The sequence below is a fragment of the Asparagus officinalis genome, unplaced genomic scaffold (genome assembly GCF_001876935.1).
Source record: "Asparagus officinalis unplaced genomic scaffold, Aspof.V1 AsparagusV1_Un388, whole genome shotgun sequence".
NCBI lineage: Eukaryota > Viridiplantae > Streptophyta > Magnoliopsida > Asparagales > Asparagaceae > Asparagus > Asparagus officinalis.
This window is the reverse complement of record NW_017972653.1, coordinates 82,630-92,437: the sequence shown is the minus strand read 5'-3', so window position 1 is coordinate 92,437 and position 9,808 is coordinate 82,630. Positions and strand designations below refer to the sequence as shown.

The following is a 9,808-nucleotide window of genomic DNA, read 5'->3' as shown; positions in this document are numbered from 1 at the left end:
GTTAACTCTCCTCGTAACATGTTAACTTTCAGCTGAACATGTTAACTTTCATCATAATATATTGACTTTCACTGTTATATATTAACTTTCATAATAATATGTTAACTTTCAGCTAAACATGTATATTTGTAGCTTTGACTGTTTTGTGTCTCTCTTATTGTTGGCTTGGTTCATGCTATTGTGATCTTTGTGTCTCAGTTTGTGTGTGTGAAGTGAGGTGGGACCTGAGCACAGTTGATGATTAGTTTGAGAAGTTAGCAAAATTGACAGAATGTTTTGTTGTAACTTTATTTGAGTTTCAACAGCATTCTAAGCTAATATTTAACATGTACATTTGACAAGTTAACATATTCAGTTGCATGTTATCATGTAATAAAGAAGGCTGACATGTAATAGTAAAAGTTAACATACTATGCTGAAAGTTAACATGTTCATAAGAAAGTTAACATATGCAGATGAAAGTTAACATATACAGCTGATAGTTAACATGTTCACGTGAACATTAACATATACACCTGAAAGTTAACATATACAGATGAAAGTTAACATGCTCACATGAAAGCTAACATGTTCAGGTTAAAGCCAACAAGCTTCATACTTCTTATGCCATGAATCAATTTCTCACACATGATTCAGTACACACCAAATTGTTGATCCTCCAGCATTGTGATTTTAAGCATGTTTAGGATCACAATAGCAAATCACTTGCAATATTTTTCCTTTATATTTGAGATTTCATAACCAGCTCCTCAAACATACTTGCATATAAGGCAAATTGTAACCTTAGTGAGTCTCTAATCTAGAAATTAGATATGTACAAAACATACTCTTTCCATCCAAATTGTTCTATTTGAATGAACTTGTACATATTCACATGACAACCACAATTAACATATCATCCATCCAAATTGTTCTATTTGAATGAACTTGTACATATTCACATGACAACCACAATTAACATATCAATCGCAATAAATTATACCAAAATTAATCACTAAATAAACACAATATATTTTATTAATTTTTGATCTAAGTACAAACAATCCTATTATAAAAATTAACATCTTCTTCCTCTTTTCTTCTACAAGCTCACTCATTCCCTTCTTCCTCCTCCTCCCAGCTGCAGCACGCCAAGAGCTTCGCCGCCCCTCATCGAATCAAACTACTTGCAACACTCCTTAAATCCTTCCCCCTCGCATACAAATCTAACATTACCTTCCAAGAAACCAAGCTCTTCTTAGGCATCGAGTTGAAAAACCCACGAGCAAGTGCAACGTTAGCATCCCTCGCATACTTATCAATCATCGAATTCCACATAACGACATCCCACTTTGGCATAATAGAACATAGCTCCCTCACCTTCTTCATCATTCCCACACTCGCGTAGCCTCCTATCATAGTGTTCCAAGAAACCAAATCATTGTCACGCATTTCGTCGAACAACTCAAGTGCACCCTCCACCATCTCATTCTTGACACACCTATCGATCATCGAGTTCCAAGTAACAATATCAGCCTCCTCAACGAAACCCTCGGACAACTTCCAAGTGCTGCCCGGATGGCCAAAGCAAGCGTACATATGAATCGCCGAGTTCCGAACATACAAATCCTCTTCAAACCCCAGCTTCACGATCTGGGCACGCAACAACATCTCGTTTGGAGCAAGACCGAGGTGAGAGAACAACTTGGCTAGCAGAGAACTTGGGAATTAAGGAGGAAGGACTTGATGACGGTGTTGAAGATGAATGCGTCGGGGTTTGGGAAGAGAGAGAAGAGGGAGGTAACGAGGCGAGGGGAGGGCAGAGAGAAGGCGAGGTGTTTGATGAAATGTCCGACGAGGAATGGATCGTGATGGTGGCCGGAGGTGAGGAACTGGGCAGGACTTGAGAGGGAAGGGGAGGGGAGTGGATGAAGGAGACGAGGGCGTTGATGATCGGCGAAGGGTTTTGTTTTTGTTGAAGAGAGAAGAGAGAGAGAGAGAGAAAGAAAGCAAGGGCAATTTTGGGTTTTCAAATTAAGTTGCTCTCTGTGTTGTCTAGGGAATGAAAAATGGGCTGAAACATTATTACTTTATGTAATAAGGGTTTTAGCACACAAAAAAAAGTATGGGGGGCCTGGCCACATCGCCTTTATTTTTGGGTGGCCTAGACACAATTTTCCCTTTAATTTTTTGCACTTAACCTCTGTAATGGTGTTACCCTACAATTTTACATTAACGAAAATTAAACCTTAAGGCCGGTATACACCCTCAAATTATTTCTATTTTCAAATTAGACCAAAAAATTATAAACAACCCTTAACAATATGAAAATTATAAATAACTTTTCCTAAAAATCTATAATTGCAAACAGGCAGAAAACTTCTAAAGTTACAAAGAACCCCTTTAAATTCCTAAAAATTACAACAAAACAGCTAACAACTTAGGATATAATCCAAACAAAACGTTAAAAAATAAAAATAACTACATATAGTCACCCTAAAATTCTAAAATTGCAAAAATACCTAAAAATCTAAAGATTTCATCAAAACACTAAAAATATTAAAAGACGACACTCTAAAATTTTGAAATGGAAAAAATACCTTGAAAAATATAAAAATTTTATAAAAACTTTAAAAATTCTAAAATTATAGATGACCCCATAAAATTATAAATTACAAACAACCACTTGAAAAATCCAGAAACTGTAAACAACTACCTTTAAAATCTGAAAATCACAATAGCCGCTTTTAGAACTACAAAAGTTCCAAAAACACCTTTAAATATGAAAATTATGCAATGCCCATAAAAGTAAAAAAAATGACAAATAGCACCCTTAAAAATCTAAAATTGTAAGAAGCTCCCTTGAAAATCTTCAAATCGTAAACAAACGCTTTAAATTAAAAAACTACAAAATGACACCAAAATTACAAAAAATAAAAAAGAATTTCAAAATTATAAATAACACCCCAATGAATCCAATATAACAGAAAAATCTCTGTAATATCTAAAAATCACAAACAATCTCTTAAAAAATCTAAAAATTATAAACAATCCTCTGAAAATTATAAATATCCGTTATTGTTGGTTTTCTGTAAAAAGTTATTTGGGATTAAATGACAAAAATTTAACACTTATGGGGGTTTCTGCCAAAATTTATTAGGAAATTTTGATCATTTCACACATAAATAGCGGCTGCTGCTTGTTCCTCGCTCTCTTCTCTCTAAAATTGGAGGGCTATGAGTTTGTGGGAGCGGTGGAAGGGGATTTTGAGGATCCAGAAGTTTCGCCGGGTCGCGGGGTACACGGGCCTCTACTGCTTCGCTGCCCTCATCACCTACGCTTACGCCAGTAACACGTAGCTTCCAGAACCTTCCCTATTGGTCTCCCTCCCTCTTCTAGAATCTTCTAGAACCTCCTGATTTCTTCTTTAATGGGTGGCAGGACTAGGGCCGGAATGTCGAGGGCTGATCAGTTCTATGCCTCTTACCCCGCCGGCACCGAGCTCCTCACCGACACTGCCAGGGTTCATCCTCAATTCTTTATTTTTTTAATTAATTAATTAATTAATCAATACTTTTGTCGAGTTGATTAATTGAAGATGACGTAGAGTTTTAATGTTATTTGTTAAATGTTAATTTTGAGAACAGTTGTACAAAGCTGCGCTGGGTGATTGTTTTGGAGAGGGGGACTAGGGACCTGTAGAGTTCTCAATAATGGCGAAGCGTTTTGAGCGCCAAGGAAAGCCTCCGTATGCATACCTTGCTGTAAGTTCAAATTTTTCTTTCTTGTTGTATTTTGCTTTGCTCCCTTTCGTCGGGCAGCTAGTACTCATCGATTGGAGCTTCCATCAGTTCGTGAAATATAATTTAAGTCTGTGAAATATGATTGTTCTATCGATGATTTAGTAAGAGATGGGTTTCTTTAATCGAATTAGGCAAGTACACATAAACAAAATTTGGGCTTATAATAAAATAAGGCACCAACTATCGTCTAACATTTTTACCCTGTGTAATATAGTGCAAGGATAGAAGTTTGTGTTGTCAGTGCCGTTGAATAAACAAACTTGTAGTTGGATATGTATAAAGGGGAAAGTAGCCACTTCTCTAAGTATGAAATCACATATCATGCGCTTGCTATATATTGCTGTTGTTCAATGTTTAGCATGAAAATATTGTATCAGGGTTTTATTGTTCTTGTGGACTCTTCTGCATATCAAGTGGTGTCTTTCTTGAGAACTTGTTACAGTGGGGTGGGTGGAAAAGTTGGCAGGCCATGACACTGTATCTTGTTCAAGTAAAGGCTGATGCGAGGTTACAAATAGATATGTAAAATGTTGTTGCATTTTTTTTTTCCAACGAGAAGTACTTCGGTAAAAGAAACAATATCAACTAGCTGGTAGATTTTCATGCCCAAATTTTTGTAAAAGAGAATTTCCATAGGCATGTATTTTGTGAGCCTTTTGACGTAGACGTAGAAACGAGGAGGCCGATCGGATATCGTTCCGATGCCGACGAGCCCTGACAACAGCAGGTATTTCACGAGCTTGAATCCACAAGCTCTATGTTTCTCAAAGTTGAGAACGAAAACAAAGAGAAAATTCTCTTAATTGAATAATTGAAAAGTTGATTTGCAATTTACAAAAGGAACTATTATTTATAGCTAACTAATCCTATCCTAATTCTAATAAAAAAGAAAACTCTAATTCTAAAAGGAAAATACCAAATCCCAAAAGGAAACAAATAAAAAGGAACTATTTTCTAAACTGAAATCCGAGTCGACACGAAGCGTGGCGAAAAGTAACGCCTTTTGTGTCGACTGGACACGAGCCGACTAACTTTGCCCCTTGTGTCGACTGGGATGTGTCGATTGGCATGTATCGATTAACACCGCACCTCGTGTCGACTGGGATGTGTCGACTGAATATGTCGAGTAGTCCCGCCTTTTTGTCGAGTCGCAGGTGTCGATTCGTTCTATCGCCTGCCATCTCGTCCAACACTTGATCTCGTCTCGGGGTCTCGTCTCGGGGTCTCGGGTCCTTTCGACTAGTTTGTTGTCGACTCGTCTGGTTTGAGTCGTCGAGTCTTGTCTTGTCTGTTTTGTTGTCGACTCGTCTGATTCGAGTCGTCACGTGTATATCTCCTATATCAGTCCCTCCTTCAAAAGAACTCGTCTCTGAGTTCTCATCACTTGAATACAACTCGACTAACGGATGATAGTTAGAAATATCCGCCACGTTAAATGTCGCCGATATAGCCATTCCTTCTGGAAGATCTACTACATATGCATTATCATTGATCTTCTTGAGAATCTTGAACGGCCCATAATGTTTCGGCTGAAGCTTGTTGTATGTTCTAGCCGGCATCATTTCCTTCCGTAAGTAAACCATCACTATGACTCCTTCATTGAACACCTTGAGTCGCCTCTTCTTGTCTGCTCGCGCCTTGAATTTTGCATTGGCTTTCTCAAGTTTTGTACGCACTTCAATCTGAATATTGAAAGCATTCTCGGCCATTGAACTTGCTGCCTCGCTGACCTTACTACTTGTCGGCAACTTAAACAAATCTTAGAGATGTCGAGGTGCCTTCCTGTAAACAATGGAAAAAGGAGACATACCTGTGGAACTATGAACAGTCATGTTGTAGGCGAATTCAGCTTGAGGTATAGCTTGATCCCACATCTTTGGCTTCTCTCCACATATGCATCGAATCAAGTTTCCTAAAGTCCGATTGACCACTTCGGTTTGTCCATCCGTTTGAGAATGTGCTGTGCTAGAATACTTCAATGAAACGTCGAATCGTCGCTATAAGGTAGTCCAAAAATTCATCAAGAACCTAGTATCCCTATCCAAAACAATCGAACTAGGAACACATGTAGTCGAACCACCTCTTGAAAGAACAGTCGTGCAACATGTGGGCATCCGAAGTCTTTTGACACGGGATGAAGTGAGCCATCTTAGAAAAATGATCTACTACCGCGCAGACTGAATCCACGCCTCTTTGTGTTCGGAGAAGTCCCAACACAAAGTCCATACTCAAATTTTCCCATATATCTTTGGGCACAGGTAGGGGAGTATACAAACCAGTATTCTGCACTTGTCCCTTTGCAACTTGGCATACTTGACAACTCCTCACATGTGTTTCCACATCTTTCCTCAAGTTTGGCCAATAATATCTCTCCTCAAGACTCAAAACAGTCTTGTCTCGCCCACAAAGTGTCCGCCAAGTCCGCCACCATGTAAGTCCCGAATCACCTTTTCCCTTAATGACGTCCTAGGTATACAAAGCCGATTTCCTTTAAATAGAAAACCGTCCATTATAACATAGTCTCCTGCGGGTCGTCTTGTCAAACACTTAGACCAAATCTCCTGAAAGTCTTCATCATCAATATAGAGCTCTTTCAAATTATCAAAATCAACAACTTCACCTCGCAATATGCATAACAAAGATACCCGACGACTCAAAACATCAGGCACCTTATTGTCGACTCCTGATTTATGTCGCAAAGTAAAGTTGAACTGTTCAAAGTATGAAGCCCATCGTGCATGCATTTTGTTGATATGTTTCTGATTCTTGAAGTGTTGAAGAGACTGATGATCAGAATAAATCACGAAGTCGTTAGCAATGAGGTAGCTCTCCCAAGTCTTCAAAGAACGAAAAACAGCATAAAGCTCCTGCTCGTAAGTATTCCACTTCTGCCGGGCTTCATTCAACTTCTCACTCAAGAAAGCAATAGGACGCTTCTCTTGAGAGAGGACGGCTCCAATACCGACGCCACATGCGTCACATTCAAGCTCAAAGAGCTTGTCAAAATCCAGAAACCCCAAGATCGGTGTAGTGGTAATCTTCTCCTTGATAAAGACAAAAGCCGCGTTTGCTTTATCGGTCCATTCGAAAATGTTCTTCTTTTTCAAGCAATCCGTCATAGGGACAACTATAGAACTAAAATTCCGAATGAAACGCCGATAAAAAGATGCTAGCCCATGAAAACTTCTTACATCTGTAACACATTTTATAGTCGACCAGTCCTTGATTGCCTTGACTTTGTCTTCGTCGACTTGGATTCCCTGCGAGCTTACCACAAACCCTAGGAACACTAGCTGAGTTGTTAAGAACACACACTTCTTAATGTTGATGTAAAGTTCATTCTCCTTAAGCACTTGGAAGACTTCTCAAAGATGCAACATATGCTCCTGTTCATCTCGGCTATAGATGAGAATGTCATCAAAGTAGACGACTACAAATCTTCCCAAGAAAGGCTTCAGAATTTGGTTCATCAAACGCATAAATGTGTTTGGAGCGTTCGACAACCCAAAAGGCATCACCAACCATTCGTAGAAGCCCTCACTACTCTTGAATGCAGTTTTCTACTCGTCGTCGGGTCGGATTCAGATCTGATGATAGCTATCCTCAAATCAACCTTCGAAAAGACGCTTGCGCCTCCTAACTGATCTAACATGTCATCCAACCGCGAGATTAGGAACCTGTAGCAGATTGTAATCTTGTTAATGGCTCGATTGTCCACACACATCCGCCAACTTCCATATTTCTTTAGTGTTAATAGGGTCGGAACTACGCATGGACTCATGCTCTCTCGGATGTGGTCCTTTTTGATGAGGTCCTCAATGGTGTCTTGTAAAATCTTCTTCTCCTGCGGGTTCATGCGATAATGAGGAAGATCAGGAAGCACTAAACCCGGGATGAAATCAATATGATGCTGAATATCTCTCATCGGTGGAAGACCCTCTGACAGCTCCTCGGGATTCAACACTTCGAACTCCTTAAGCAGTGACTTCATCTTCTCTGGAACCTCAACGAGAGTCCTCACTTCTTCTTTAACAACTAAAACAAACCTTTGCTTTTAACTCCTTTGATCAGCCAGAAATTCTCCCTTGTTGTAAAGAGAAACACGTTTGGATTTTTGATCCTTTAGCCTCTTTGGGGAGGGTCGAATTGGTGGTAAAATGATCTTGTTCATCCATACGCAAGAGTATTCGTTCTTCTTACCGCCATGCTTAGCATCGACATCATATTACCACTGCTGTCCTAACAAGACATGACATGTTCATATCCACAACATCACAAGCTACAGATTCACTATAAGTCTTTCTTAGTGATAGTGGCACGCGACATACTTCGATCACCTTCACAGAGAGGTCTTTTTTTATCCATCCGATGGTGTAAGGCACATGCTTGGTCTCGGTCGGCAGTTTCAAGTGATCCACCAAGACCTTCAACACTATATTTTCACAGCTTCCATTGTCAATGATGAGGGTGCACACTTTGTTGTTGATCGAACACCGAGAAAAAAAAATTTGATGTCGTTGTAGGCGTTAAAAACTACCTATAGGTCCCGAATACAGTTCAAGACGACGTGGCAACGAATCGTCGACACAATGAAGTGGAGAAACGTTGAGAACAAGACAATGAGACCGTACGCTCATCGGCCAGCTCCAAGTGGACAACACGCTCACCGGCCACCTCCAAATTGACGAAACGCATGAAGCGAATCGCGGATGTGCACGAGTCAACGAAGCGACGAAACGCACGTAAAGTCAAAACAAGCGCAAAACAAGCAAAACACGTCTTGTGAAGCGTCCACCCCCATGAAGGAGGGTGACGGTTCTTCCCAATTGCCTCACCAAGGAGAACAAAGCGGGGTACAATATATAATGCCAATTCATAAACAAGAAGAAGGGCAACGAAGTTATACCTATGCAACTGAACGGCGTCGGCTCGGGTGACTCAGTCGCCGAACGGCCTCGAGCAACGCGAGATCTCTTTGGCGACATATCTGCAAAGAGAGTTAAGTTCAGTTATGTCGAGAAGTGAGAAGCATCAGTCCAATACAAAAAAGGAAAATTACGATATTTGACTGAAATTCTATAAAATAGGATTTTTCGGTTAAAAATCTAATTAAACCTACGTGAACACGAGCCAAGCTATAGGTTTGGAATATGTTCGAAGCCAAAGGCCTTACTTAACATGGACACGATTGAAGACTCGTTTTGATTTTCATTCACGACTGACTGTTCAACAAATCGAAGCCAAACAATCTTCATCCAGATAACAAAATTCGATCCCTGATTCAGTCCATCCCAAATCAAATCCGTCCAACAGAAAGATTTTGGTTATGCCCAAGACGAGAGGATCGGCATGGAGAATTGGAGTTCAAGTGGGCAACCAGACAACAACTTCTACAAGTCTGAGAACTAGAATCAAACCAAGAACAAGTTTGATACAACTCAAAATCAGGTTCAAGCAATTTTCAACCACTCAAAATTTCGGCCATATACAAAACTAAAAATTTGTAAAGAGCTAAAAGGTCGAAACATCCAAACTCAAACTAAACCTCCCTCAGGCTCGACCATCATTCAAGAGCCCAAAATCAAGCTTTGTGTTTTCCCCCAAATCAAATCAAGCTAGGGTTCTAGATAAAATTGAAGCAAGGAGAAAGGAAGCTTACCTGGCACCGAAGGAGGATGAACTCAACAAAGTGAACCGCAACAAGAAGTTCAAATCCAAGAAATCCTTTGAAGCCCTAGATCTTAAGATGAAGTTCACCGGCCGAAATCCAAGAACTTAAGGAGAAAGAACTAAGAATTTGAGTAAGGGAAGGATCCTGATAAAGCCGAACCTTGGAGGTAAAAGAAAGCCGAACTTGGGAGGAAGAAGAAAAGAAGAAAGAGAAGAAGAGATCGGGGTTTTAAAACCCTCAAAACCGAACCGGTCTGAACAAAAGCGAACCAGTCTGAACCAAAACAAAACCGGACCGGTCTGAACAAAACCGAACCGGACCCAGCCTAAACCAAACCCGACCCCAACAGCCAAAC

General features: G+C 40.0%; 1 pseudogene; it reads left to right on the top strand.

Moving 5' to 3' along the window:
• The first annotated feature begins 3,183 nt into the window (after positions 1 to 3,183).
• Positions 3,184 to 9,808, top strand: part of LOC109827721 — a 12,283-nt pseudogene continuing 5,658 nt past the window's right edge.